Genomic DNA, 14094 nt, shown 5'->3' with positions numbered 1-14094 from the left:
CTTGGTAGCTGGGGCCTCACCTAAAGGTCTGTTTCAAATCAGGTGAAGAGGGAGATCCTCAAACACATGGCACCATCTCTTCAAGGAGAACCTTACCACCATTTGAACCGTAATAACCCACCCTCCCTTCCTCTGTGTCTTTAGCAGGCTCCAAATGTCTTCCTTAGCCCTCCCCTCAGTGATCAAAATCCTTTCCTCCATCCTCAGCAGCATCCCTGTTTGCTTTTGTAGGAGCTTTGCGGGGCGGGCGGTCTGCAGGGAGGAAGGCAGCCTTCGCCATCTAGTGAGCAACACACACCATCACCGGCAGCTGCGGCTGAAGGAAGGGCTGATCCATTGCTCTGATGAAAAACCCTTTTTCTCACCTCTGGAAGAACGTACTAACATACCAAGCTGAAACCTACATTATACTCTCCTACCTGTCGTCATTAACATCTTGCTGACAAGCTCTGGTAGACAGCAAATTATTCTTACCTAGAATTTAAGCATTTCACCTCCTGGGAGGACCACTGCTGCTGAAGCATGTATTTTCTCCCCTGCTCCGCTTGGGATTGCAGTCAGAGCAATGGTAGCACTAAGGGAATGGGGAGACAGATCGGTGTGACACAGTCGTTTAACTATATATGTAGTACAGAGTCCACAGGTGGTCTGTGACTGTATTAAGAACAGAAACAAAATTCTCCGTGATGTACAATGCGTGCACTCAGAAGAGATTTTTTCTTTTTTTTTCTTATTTTTTCCTGGGATGTCGACAAATGTACAGAGTCCAAATTCCCTCTATCTTAATTTAAGAAGTGTCTGATAAATGAATGCTTCTTTGAAGGATTTCTAAAGGTTACCTGAGATCTGCCAAGAGATGTTAATAAGCAGGAAACAGGGCAGGAGCTATTGATAAATCCCTTCCTGCTTTCCTGTCTGGTTTTCTGCTGCCTGTCCCCTAATTTTAGCCTGGTTTCCAAAGGAAACAGGAGGTTGTGTGATTGCTCTGCCCACATTGGTCTATCAGTCCCTGCCTAATCACTCAAACAGGCAGGTTTCAGCCAGGTTTGTGTGTGGAGTAGGCTCCTATTAGACCCCTTCATGTTTTGTGGAAATAAATAGCCAAGGGAGAGGGAAGGACCCCAGATCACTGGGGCGTTGAAGGAAACACTGTTGAATGAGCCCAGCACTTTATCAAGTCCCAGTGAAGCTACATACAAATGAGATTCAGATAATGGGGTTTCATAAATTCAACTATAAAGTTACTTGTTATTATCATGGCTAATTAGTATGTTTTTTATATATATATAAAGCATTTCATATAATGTTATATTATTAATTGTGTTGCAACAACATCTTAACAACCCCTGATTAGGAAGGAGATTCAGTGTGTCAGGTGCCGTACAAGCGTGTAACCTACAGATGATCCCAGCCCTCCAGCTTGGTGTTTCTTCAGGCATCACATGCCACAGCTGCTGTACTGGTTTATGATGTTGTCGAACTCAGGAGCTGGAAGCTATTTTGGAAGGCCTATTTTAGAAAAATAGGGAAGGATTTTCTTCAGTTTTTATTAAATCTGAGGGACATCATGAATTGGAGCTTTGGCATGGCTAGATAAAAGCTCATTTCAGCTGAGGATGATGATACAATACTGATCCAAACGTCTGTCACTCAGTGTCGCTGAGACCCTTCAGAAAGAGCTGTTGCAAAGCAGAAGTCATGTTGGGCTTAACCATCCAACTGCTTGTAAACCAGCTTTTAAGTGAGTCACTGTGACCCTTTCCTGCAATTATCCTGTGCGTTTCAGGGATCAGGGAAGAGGTCAAGGGCTATCTTGAAGGTTAGGAGATGTGCTTACAACCAAGGGCTATTCCTGAACAGTGTCAATATTTGGTCTTACACAGAAGATAGGAGCAGGAGATAAGAGGGTGCTGAGACACATCCGCTGGGAAGGTGAGGCCAGGCATCTGATGAGGAGGATGAAGGAGGGGACAGTGGGGCAGAGGATTGCCCATAGCCCCATGTCACAGTGGTGGCACTGCTTTGCAGGTCACCGGTGTTTCTCTTTGCCAGGTCACATGTCAGTAAAGGAGCCTTGTCGCTCCTTAAAGGAAGGAATAAGCAGCTTAGCCAAGGTCAAAGAACAAATCCTCATCAAAACCCAGAGTCCCTGAACTTCAAACCCAAGTGCAACCCATTTCCTCCCAGTGTTATAAATGGGGGGCCCATGTATCCAGCTGAAAAGCATAGTGCTCTTTGGGGTGCAGTATGGCAGCTGGTTGCCCAAGTACCCTGCAAAGCAGAGGTATATGGTGGTTTGGGACCTAGCAGATGCTACATTCGGTGGACACTGTGGGAGGAGGGCTAAGCTCCCGTAGTTTGAGCAACCTCAGGACTGTTGTGCTGGGAGCCAGAGGAGTGCTCAGAGGGCATGGAGGATGAGATGTAATCTTGAGTATTAGTAAGGGGGTTAAAATCCTGAAAATGTTTAACCGAAGTGGAGGAATCTCTCTTGGTTCTTCCTTTATCCCCAGCAGACTCAGCCTGATGCCTATTAAATATCTATGATGTAATTACAATATATATTGCCTACTTAAATATCTTCTGCTAAATCTGATTTACATGATTGGGCTATTCATTCTTCCCTTTTCCACCTGTTTCTTTGCGCTCCAGAGCACCAGTATATAGCCTGTGAGCTTCACTGGAGGAATGACTGCAGTCCACAGCAAAACAGCCCCATGTCTGCAAGCAGCAAGTGGTTTTAAGGTGCTCAGTGGCTTGCAGTGAAACCTGGGCTCGGGGAGCCCAGCTCCTCCTGAAGCCAAAGTTCAATGTACTGGAAAACTTTCCTAAGGTGTGTTGACAAAAGAATCCTGTCCCCACACCTTGGCTGTGACTAAGGAGGTACCGAAGTCCGATGGGCAATGGCTTAGTCTCTCACACAAAGAAGCAAGCAGGCTGGAAAGCTCCTTTTACAGTTCAAATGGATGTTTCCCCAGGCTCGTAAAACACACAGTTTAAGTAGTAGCTATATTTCTAAGGCTGGTCCCACACCTGCAACAACCTTGTAAATGGTGCTCGGATATATGGCTTTAAGACTCCTTGTAAAAAGTAAGATCAACACAAGATTTACACAGTTTTATGGAATTGTTTTATAAGCTATTTTGACAATGAATCCTGCTATCAAAATCACCTCTGGTGTTAATCATGGAGGAAGCATTTAGCAGGAGCCAACAAAGATTAATTTAAACCCCTTTCCTAGCTAGCTGTGGGACTGAGCTGTGTATCTCTCGAAACCTGGGGCATCACTCATGCAGCAGTGCATAGAGGCTCTGGGGTGGTGGGCCAGGCCCTCAAACCCTGGGGGGTGGATTTGTTTTGGGATGTTTCACCATGTCAGAAGGGAATGGGGACTGGGCAGGGAATATGGGAGGTAAAGTCAGAGCTCAGCCTCAGCTTCACATCCTCCCCTGCCCAGGGATGGGGGACTTCAGGATGGGGGCCCTGGCAGGCAAGGGAGCAGGAGGGGATAATTCATAGCAAGCCAAGACCAAGCAACATGTTAGTGGTGTAGGTGGGGATCAGTGTCGGTGCATCACCTTGTATCAGGAGTGTTTCCCTTACAGGTGTACACTGGCATGCCAACTCCTGCGTATTTGTATCCTGCTTGCCGCAGGAGGCGATAGCCACAGCCGGGGTCCAAGAGATGGTTGTTTACCTGAAGCACGTACAGCCAAAACAGCGAAGCCATGGGCAGCAGGTCTGCCTCACTGGCGGCTGCAGAGCTGGGGAGGTGCACAAGGGTGTCCTGGTATCCAGCCCCCTCCTCCTGCCTCAGTCGGTGATGTTGGCACTCTTAAAATCATGCCTCAATCTGATGTTCAAGAGTGTCCCAGCATCAGTGGAGGCTTTTCCATGTGGCATATTGATTGAAAGCCTCTGGGAGGGGTGGGGCTATTTCAAATATTCAAATCTCCTCACCTTACTACTGGGCTTTGGTGTGCTGGGTCTCAGTGCCACAGGTCTGAGCAGAGGAAGGTTGCTTGCCAGAGTCCTGCCATACATTTTTAAATGAAAGAAAACAAAGGGGAGAGTCAGGGAATGGGGATAAATGAGACTTATTTCAAGCTGTTTCAGTGGCTGGGAGTGGGCAATGGGTCCCGCTACCAGCACAGGGGTACAACAGACCTGCAATGTTTCACCTTTTCTGGGTGATTGCTGGGGGCAGTGTCGGTGGAGGACAGCAAGGGGTTACTAGTTGACAGGAGAGCAGTAGGACTGGCAGCGGGAAGAAGTGGAGGTGATGCATGGCAGCATCTCAGACCTATGCCGGCAAGTGTCCCCGAGATCCCCAGGCACAGGATGCAGCCCCAGCTGGCCTCCAGCACTCTTGTATGGAGCAATGTGCAGTGAGGTTTTCATTGCACAACTGTCACAAACCACAGACTAACTAGAGCCTCACCACTCACTGCCGATGAGTTAGAGCATCCTCCTGGCTGTCCGGGCAGCCTCTCGGCTTCCTCCTTTTGCACCACTCTTTTCCCGGTTCACTTGAAAACCCTGGTGCTGAGCCTGACCTTACCCACATTAAACCGAGAGCTGAGGCTCCCACTGCCAATGTGCTCTCACTGCTCACCTTCCACATCAGCTCTCAAAGAGAAGAAGTCAGGATCAAACTGGAACTTGCTGTGTGCTTCCAGGATGTTCCCAGTTTTCTCTGTAGCTTTACATGTGAGTGTAAAACCAGTTGTGCTGGGTCAGACCCAGGTCTGCCTTGCGCCGTATGCAGGGCTCCTACAGTAGCTGTGGTCAGATGCCTTGGAAAAAGCAACAGCAAGGCAAGGACATCGTATTTCCCCCACGCTTTCCCAGAATGAGTGTCTGCATCACAGGGGATTTCCAGACACTGCTGTGGTTTGTCTGCTCAGTTGCCCTCAGTGGAGCCCTGTTTTCCTGATGTTTGTCCAATCTTTCCTTCGACCCTGGTGGACTTTCTACATCCCCAGCATCCTTCAGCAAGGGCTTCCTCAGATCCTTTGCTGATTAGGAGGAACCACCTCCTCCTCCTCCTCCTGCTTGAACGTGGCTCCCAAAAGCTTCACCCGGTGGCTGAGTCCTGCGCTGGCAGACAGTGAGCAGCTGCTCCCTTTCTGATTTCCCCTAGTGACTCGGGATTTTGTAGCTCTCTGCCTTCTCCTGCCAAACTGTTTCTTTCTTGCATACTTACAAGTCCCAGCTAAATGCACAGGGACATAATATGTCTATATTTCCAATTTCTTCATAGTCTGAAGGCACCCAGAGAGAATGGCTGGAGGCTGAATTAGGTGCACGGTATTTTGGCATCCTCTGCTGTTTGGCCCAATGTGACTAATCATTATACTCGGGCAGTTCTTGGCCCTCGGCACACAAGAGATGTTTTACACACAAAATAACTCCTCTGCAGTATATGATATGGCCACGAGATGTCTCTTCGAGCCGTACGTGACTCCAGCCTGGTAAACGGGGGCCCACACTGAACCACAAGCTGTGCAGAAGCTCCTGGGGCCAGCAGTTGGCACCACCCCTGGTAAACAAGCCCCCTGCTGTAGTTAACAGGATTGGAGAGCAAAGCCGTATGTGTAGGCAGAGGTGATACCTGTTATCAGACCTGCAGTTATAGGTGGGAGAGAATAAAAACCCCACAAACCCAAACGGCTAAGCTTTCAAACACACAAGGTCTTTTTCACTCCAAAAATAAGAACCACCATCTTCAAACTAAATCTTAGCTGAGAACAATTGCTCTGAGTCTAACTGGATTTTGTTAGTTATTCAGACTCGTGGAGAGAAAAGTCTGATTGATACCTGTGGAGAAAAGGCAATGGCATTAGCAAGGAGAGACGTGATAAGATTGTTGGCCAAAGAGAGAGAGGAAGAGAGGAGAAAAGAGAGGTGGATGGTTGCTGGCTGTGATATAACGAAGATTCACTGCTGCTGGTTTTAGGGAAATACATGTGCCATAAAAACTAGTGAGTCCATAAGTTCTAATATGCAGCAGATTTGGGAATTAAAATTTATCTTTTAATGGTATCTTGTAGGTTTCCCATGAGGCTCTGGACCAGAAAACCAGAAATGGCATGACTGTTTTGTGAAAAATGTTCTCCAGTTGGCGACTGAGTGCATCAGATGGATGGTAATACCACTTAACGTTCAAATAATAATTTCCAGCAGATATCTCCAGCATCATAAATTGCCAACAACATCCCAGCGCAAAATTGACTTCTATCAAAAACTTGCCTGTTGCTCTGGACACTACCAAATGACCATTTTCCAGCTGAGAAAGTGCTGATGGCCATGCCAGGAAAAAATACTCATCAGCCAGTCTTTAGCTCGTTACCATCCCAACTCGGGACCAGAACCATTTCTGCAAATAAGTGGCAAAATGTTTGTTTGATCTGATAGCTGGAGCCCTTTGTCGGGAGCTCACAATGTGTGAAAAAAAAAGAGAAGAAAAGCTCTGGCTGTAATGCAGCTGGAATGAATGCCTTCCTTGCCTGCCGATCAGAGCAGATTATAGTTCACCTGCTGTGAACTAATCTTTCGGGGAGAGGGTCAGTTGTTTGGATAGTGTTGCTAATGGAAGGCAAAACCTTTCTCCACGTTCCCTCCTTCAGTGCTCGGTCTGTTTAGGAGATGAGTCAGTCCTGGGTTATTCATCAACTTAGTTAGGAGCTATCCACCCAAGTTCACAAGGACCTCTAAAGCGCTTTACAATTACAGGAAATTATACTTAGGCGTTAACGTTAAAACATAGCTATCTTCTCATTTCTCCAACACGAGAGGCAGAGTGTCAGATTCGTGGCCTGTATTATTTCATTGTGCTGGAGAAAATACGTGGGAGGAATTTATTCCCTACTGCAACACTCGTTTTTGTGGACCTGAGCCCCGCTAGCGCTGGGGGGACATTTTCCCCGGGGAGGCTGGGGAGGAGGTGAGGCAGTGCCATGGGGAGCCTTTCTGATAATTGCACCAGGTCCTTGGCTTGCTGCAGAAGTCCATGTCAGAGCAGTGCTGTGGACAGAGGGCCCTGGCAGCCCACCTGGCTCACCAGGGTGCAGTGGGACATATCTCATTACCAGGGCTCAGCCCCACATCAGGAGAGAGGATGGTGACAGTCCTCCTCTGGGTCTGCTGTGCTTTCACTCCCTCCAGGTCCCTCATCCTCAGCCCTGGGCTCTTCACCCCAGAGGATTTCATGGGCAAGTACCTTTTGCTTGTTTTATCTATAGCCCTGCTCATGTAGGACTGATGAATATGCAGGATTCAACACAAAAAGTCCCTGTGTCAGGGCAGGAGACTCTCTCCATGCCCCATCAATCCCTCTGACCCATCTCAAGGTCATGCTCTGGACTCTCCTTGAGGGCCAGATCCTCAGCTCCACCTTTCCTGCGACTTGGGGTAGATTCAGCAGCAGGATATGCTCCACAGGTTTGTTGCTATTTAGGAATTGTTCTCTGCGGATCACCCATCTGCACGTGGGGAAGTATCATTTGGTTGGTTTCTTATTTTTGTATCATTTGCAATGGGGTTTTTGGAAGAAAGTCAATAAATGCACACATGAATGTCAATGACTCACATTTTTGTCTCAGAGACAGACCCTCTGTTTAGACAGTGATTTTTAACCACACTTTAACCCACATAGTCCTAAGCAAACGGTAATTTAAAGTCTTCTGTATGGTCTTTGTAACTGCTTAGAAGATGGTTTGTACTACCAAATTTTAGTGAGAAATGTTTGGAAAAAGAGTATTTGTTCAATGATGACTTGCAAGATGTAGTTAAAATGACAAAAATGCTGAAAAGTAAAATATTTAATACTGTTCCTTTTAGCCCTTTATTGTTCTACTGCTGGACTCTGCAACACCAGTGTTCCTAGCCAAGGGCTCTCAGGAGGGTGATTTGCCAGTATCAGGCCCACCCACCTCCAACTGCCCAGCTTTTAATGTTCAAGATGTCCATCTACAGCAGGGTCCACCCACGTAAGCCTCATAGGCAAAAGCAGGCTCAAAAATCACATCTCTAGATGCTTCTACCATGGTCCCATGTACTCTGACCTACAGAGATACACAGAGATATTTAGTTGTGGACCTATTTTTCTTAGACAAGATACCAGTTCTAGAACAATGAAGCTTTTCCTCTTCCCCAGCAAAACCAGCCCATCAGTGGGATTAGAATCATAGAATCATTAAGGTTGGAAAAGACCTCTAAGATCATCGAGTCCGACCATCAACCCAACACCACCATGCCCACTAAACCATGTCCCTAAGCGCCTCATCTACACGTCTTTTAAATACTTCCAGGGATTTAAACTCAACTCAGCCACTTCCCTGGGCAGCCTGTTCCAATGTTTAACCACTCTTTGGGTAAAGACATTTTTCCTCACGTCCAATCTAAACCTCCCCTGGCGCAACTTGAGGCCATTTCCTCTCGTCCTATCGCTTGTTACTTGGGAGAAGAGACCAACACCCACCACACTACAACCTCCTTTCAGGTAGTTCTAGGGCGTGGTAAGGTCTCCCCTGAGCCTCCTTTTCTCCAGGCTAAACAACCCCAGTTCCCTCAGCTGCTCCTCATAAGACTTGTTCTCCAGACCCTTCACCAGCTTTGTTGCCTTTTTTTGGACACGCTCCAGCACCTCAATGTCCTTCTTGTAGTGAGGGGCCCAAAACTGAACACAGTATTCGAGGTAATTCGAGGATTTTGATCATGATGTTATTGTCTTTTCTTTCCAAGCGACCAAAAAGGTATTTTCCACTCAAACCTGTTTTATAGGAAAATTTATAACCATGAGTAATGATAAATCTTTTAGGGATGTATGAAAGATGCATATTTTGCTCTCATGCAGCCATTGAGTGAGATGTGTATTTCATTGCATTCTGTTTAATCCAGCTTTTCCTTGGGACACTCAGCTGCAGTATTTTGCCATCTGAGGTCATTGACCTTATGATTAAGAGGAGGTGTTTCAGTGCTTGCAAGATGTTCATCAATTTTCTCCCCTGTAATTTCTCTGTCCTTAACTTTACGTTTCCATAATTTGCCTTTGACTTAGTAGCTTAAATTTGTCTGTAAATCTGTTCTCCTGAGAGTGTAAGAAAACATCTTCTTTAAATCATTCTTATGTGGAGAGACAGTTGCAATATTTTTTATTAATATTATTCATTACTTTTATGACAGTGCAAGCCATGGCTGAGGTACTGAGCAACCACACAGAGGTCTGAAGAGAAAGGAAAAAAAAAAATGAGAGAGATAAAGAGAGAGCAGAGGAGTCATTGTCAGCTTTCTGCATAGGAAACAGAAACTAAGACACAAATGCCCCAGGCCCTGCATGGCTGGATACAGCTGGAAATCTGGAATCAAACCTGTATCTTCTCTACCGGCCAGTGATTTAAATGTCAGCATGCTATTTTTCCCTCCAACGTGGCTAAATTTTTAATTTTTACTTTTGTGAAATCCCTTTTTTACCCTTCAGAATACTTGCTTTTCTTCAGATTGTCACAGGGACATGATGATGCTAAAATACCAGAACAAGTAGCAAGTGTTTATGCACTCTCTCTCTCTCAATCTGCACTGGGTATTAGGGAAAATATAGTAGTAATTCCAATAATGTAATGTTATTTTTGTGGTTCAGGTACCACTGTCCCTGAAGTCATGCATACAAGTGTCTGAAGCTGTTTGCTGCAGTGGGTGCTCAGTTAGTACTTTTATGTTAATAAAGAACTAACCACGATGAGATCCCCATCCCGCGGAAGCAGGACAAGACTAATCCTGACAGCCCTGAACCCAACAGATGTCTTTGCATTGGCCTCAGTGGGGCTTGGTATCAAACCGTTGGAGCACAATGTTAAAATTAAGGGCTGCTGGACTAGTAAGCAGTAATTATTGCTGGGATATGACCATGTAAACCCTCAAACAACACTAAAAGCTGCCCTTAGCAACAACAAAAAACCTTTAATTTCTTTTAACTGTCTCTAGATGGCACTATGGCAGTAGAAGTTTTACAAGGAGAAATTTGAAGGGAACGAGCCAGGAGGCTGCCGGCTCCTGCCCTCTGCTACGATGTTCCTGGGCTGGAGGGGAAAGAGATCGTATAATTTTTTGAGTGCTCCACAAGATATCAATCACAACAAGTATACTCGTTTTTTTCTCAGGGGGTAAAACTAGGTTTATGATCTGAAGGAGATTCATTTCTTACAGTGTTTCTATGTACTTCATAGGTGGGAGTAGGGCAGAGGTGGGTCCGTTTCACCTTCACCATCCTTTAGCAATTTTCCATAAACTCTTCCCCACAGGGAAGGATTCATTTTTGTATACTTCCCACCCTGCATCAGGTTTTCAGGTGTTATTTTTCTGCTGGTACCAGGTGCTTCTTTGTGACTTTCCCACTTAAACCATCAAGAGCATGGAGATATCACTGAAGCCTGAGTCCCCTACATTAAAAATTGGCATCATTACAGTCCTGGTGGGAGAAAATGTTCTTCAAGACAAAAAGATTGGTGGCAATTCATGCTAATGAAGTACTTAAATACCTAAGAGAGGCAATACTTAAAGGGCTAACAATAAGAGGATAGCAGTGGAACAGGGACTGTACAAATAGCAGGGTGGTATTGCATTTTCAGTTTACATACTGTTTTATGTAATTGCAGCATTGTTATTGCATCTATCAGAAAATCACTTGTGCTCCTGCCAGAGCAATTCTAATGCTCTGTGAGTTCAAGCTAGCCTTATTGTCTTGCTTTTCAAATGCTGTTTGGTTTTTCAGTAGTTAGGCTTAAGGCGTATTTTCTCCCCAGAACAATGAATTGTTTTACTTCTTTCCTAATAATTAAAAAAAAAGGAAGCAATCTTACTTCTCGGCTGCTAACTTCAGTGCTGGATGAAGCAAGAAGCTGAAGTACAGCCCTGTCTTCCTGCAGAGGAAGCAATGGCATCGTGGGCTTAACAGCTGCAGGGCTCACCACTGCAGCAGCAGATCTGGGTTTAGTTTCAGTGTCCTGTGCTGAGCTTTGGGATGCTGAACTTTTCCCAAGGTGTTCTCACAGCCCAGTTTTAGGAATCTAATTGAAGTATGGACCTCAATGTCTGCAGGTAGGTGCTTCCGGATAGTGGCTGAAAACATCTGAATTCAGTGTTTTAAGGCAGAAGTGGCTCATCCTCCTTCCTGAGTTTAGATCACGCCAAATGATTTCAATGCCTCCTCTCCCTTGCACTTCAGTGGGAGCTATGGACCTGGACCTATCTGAGCAGGTGAGCCTTGGCCAGGGGAGGGTTTTGCCCATAAATTTTATTTCAGCTGAGCCATCAGTCTGCCTGAAGAAGTCAACAGCCAAATCTGAAGCTGTCATGAAATCCATGAGCAAAGAAGCAGGAACATTTTTTTATACAGAACATTAATGGAAGATATGAACTCAGTTAACTTCCAGGACTTTTCTTTCCACAAACTTCTTGATTTTAGATTTTAAAAGGCATTTTCTTTCCATAGTGAAACACATGCAATATGCCACTTCCCTTTCCAGATGTGTTACTTGAATTTCCCAAGGAGAATGCGGTTCTCCATCCCCCCTTTCAGTGGTGTTGCACTTCTGACATTCAATTGCCCCTTCAGAGCAATGATGCTTCTGCTACAATGGGGACAGCTGAGGAAAATTAAGAATACAGCCCCAAACAATTCCAGAGCATGTGCATATAGCATGTGTGGAAGTGGTTGACGCTGTGGGACATGTGTCCTTGTAAGCCCCAATCTGTCCCCACCACTGCCCTGCTCTGGGCCCTGCCACGTCAGTCCCTAGGAGCTGTGTTGACACACTACAGGTTGTCCCTATAGCATTTCTGTGTGCACATGACTGAAGGTTCAGGGTGTCTTCAAGTTCTGTTCTCATGGAGATCTCCTAGAGCGCCCAGATCCTCTGCTTCCCCCCACTTCACATTCATACCCTACTGCTGCTGCTCCTCAGCCTTTGGAGGCCATCACCCCAGGGCAGAGCTCAGGCCCCATTAGGGTCTCCGCTGCTCTTCACCCTTGCTATGGCCTCAGTACACCAATGCTCTCCATGCCTAAAGCTACAGGTGTTTTTCTTGGCAGAATCAGTCTGCTAGGAGCCATCATCCAGGTCCTGGGCATCACAAGTGCCTAACGCAAAGCAAGAAGGCAGATGCTCAAAAGGTTATGGCATGGCTTCCCTCTCAGGTCATCTGCAGCAATGCCACTGAAGAGTGCAATGAGAATCACTGGTCTTTAGCTAAACTCTGGGAAGCTGGGACACGGTGCCTTCTTTTCGGCAAAATGTGAGGAGAGGTGAACTATGTATTATGCAAAAATTAATTGTGCCTTCCAACCGCTGGTCTTTGGGAACTGCCTGCACAGTGTGAGTGTGCAGCAGCTTCAGGCAGCCAGCTGCAATGGAGCCATTATTATTTATTATTATTATTATTATTATAATATAACTGCAGCGCTATAAGACAATCTGTTCTTCAGTTCCGCTGAGCAGCCACTGTTAGGGACATAAGCAGAATGTTAGGGCTATCAATACATTAGGGGCCTTTCCATTAAGTGATGAGTGAAACCAAAGGAGGAAATTATGCTTTGTACTAAAAATCCATTTAGCCATTAGATCACAGTATTGAAAGCATAAAGGAAGGGTTATTTTAGCTTTCAGCTGGCCAGAGAATGCCAGTTGGAAGACAACAGGAGGCTCCCTTTCACAATGTAAGAGCCCTTTCTTCCCTGCATGAAGGGAGCGTTTCTGGCTGTGGCCTCCTGCTGCTTGTGTGTGTTTCATTCTTCTTACTCTGGGCTGAAATGCTCCTGTCAAAAGGTGGAAAACAAATCCAGTTGCACATGACATAAATAAAGTCTTGCTGTATATCAGCGCAGTATTTATCTGGAATAATTTTGGAGTGATTATTTTGTTGCTTTTGCTGTAACCTAAAGCAATTTCCTTGCAACAGCCAAGTCCCATCCTTGCACAAAGCGCACCATTTATAGGGAAAATTAATATCATACCAATCACTGATAACCAAAAGGATAAATAACGTGTCACAGGCCATGGTACAGATCACATCTGGGTCTGACCTGCTCCAGCCCCGGCGCTAGACCCAAGCATGTGGGAATGCAGACGCTGATATCTGCTGTCTGAGGGCTGCTATAGCACAAGTGAAAAATGAGAGATGTGGAGGTTAAAGGCTACCTGCAGGGCAGAGCACTGGGGATTCAACCTTATTACCTGGGCTGGGGATCCATGTGCTTTGCTGTCCCCGTCACCTCCCACCACTCACTTTGTGCCTCAAGGATCTGAATTACCTGGCAGCCCCTGGGGCAACACCTCTCCTGTTCCGATGCCACAGCCCTGCACAGCAGCAGTTCTTGACCTGCCTTTGAGCAACATGTGCTTAAAGATCAGCACTTCAGCTACCCTCTGGAATTAGGCTTGAGGAACGCTGTGGTTTTGGGGTGGAGAATCATCAATTTTCTGTTATTTTTGAAAAGGACAATGGGTGTTTGGGATAGCTCATCACACAGTCTTTGGCTCTGGACTTAGCACGAATTCCTCTCCAAGTCACCCACCTACGCAAACCTCTGATGCCAGAATGCATTTATGTGAGGATATTCAGGGATCACCTACTTCAAGCTCAGGAGCGATGCATCCCAACAAAGAGGAAGTCAGGCAAAAACACCAGGAGGCCTGCGTGGATGAACAAGGAGCTCCTGGACAAACTCCAACACAAAAAGAAAGCCTACAGAGCATGGAAGAAAGGACAGGCAGCCTGAGAGGAATACAGAGAAATTGTCCGAGCAGCCAGGGATCAGGTTAGGAAAGCTAAAGCCCTCATAGAATTAAATCTGGCCAAGGACATCAAGGGCAACAAGAAAAGATTCTATAGGTACGTCGAGGATAAAAGGAAGACGAGGGAAAATGTGGGCCCTCTCCAGAACGAAATGGGAGACCTGGTTACCTGGGATACGGAGAAGGCGGAGGTACTCAATGACTTTTTTGCCTCGGTCTTCACTGGCAAGTGCTCAAGCCTCACTGCCCAAGCTGTAGAAGGCAAAGGCGGGGACTGGGAGAATGAAGAGCTGCCCACTGT

The sequence above is a fragment of the Pygoscelis adeliae genome, unplaced genomic scaffold, assembly GCF_000699105.1.
Source record: "Pygoscelis adeliae isolate BGI_AS28 unplaced genomic scaffold, ASM69910v1 Scaffold306, whole genome shotgun sequence".
Taxonomy (NCBI): Eukaryota; Metazoa; Chordata; class Aves; order Sphenisciformes; family Spheniscidae; genus Pygoscelis; species Pygoscelis adeliae.
This window is presented reverse-complemented; position numbering follows the sequence as displayed.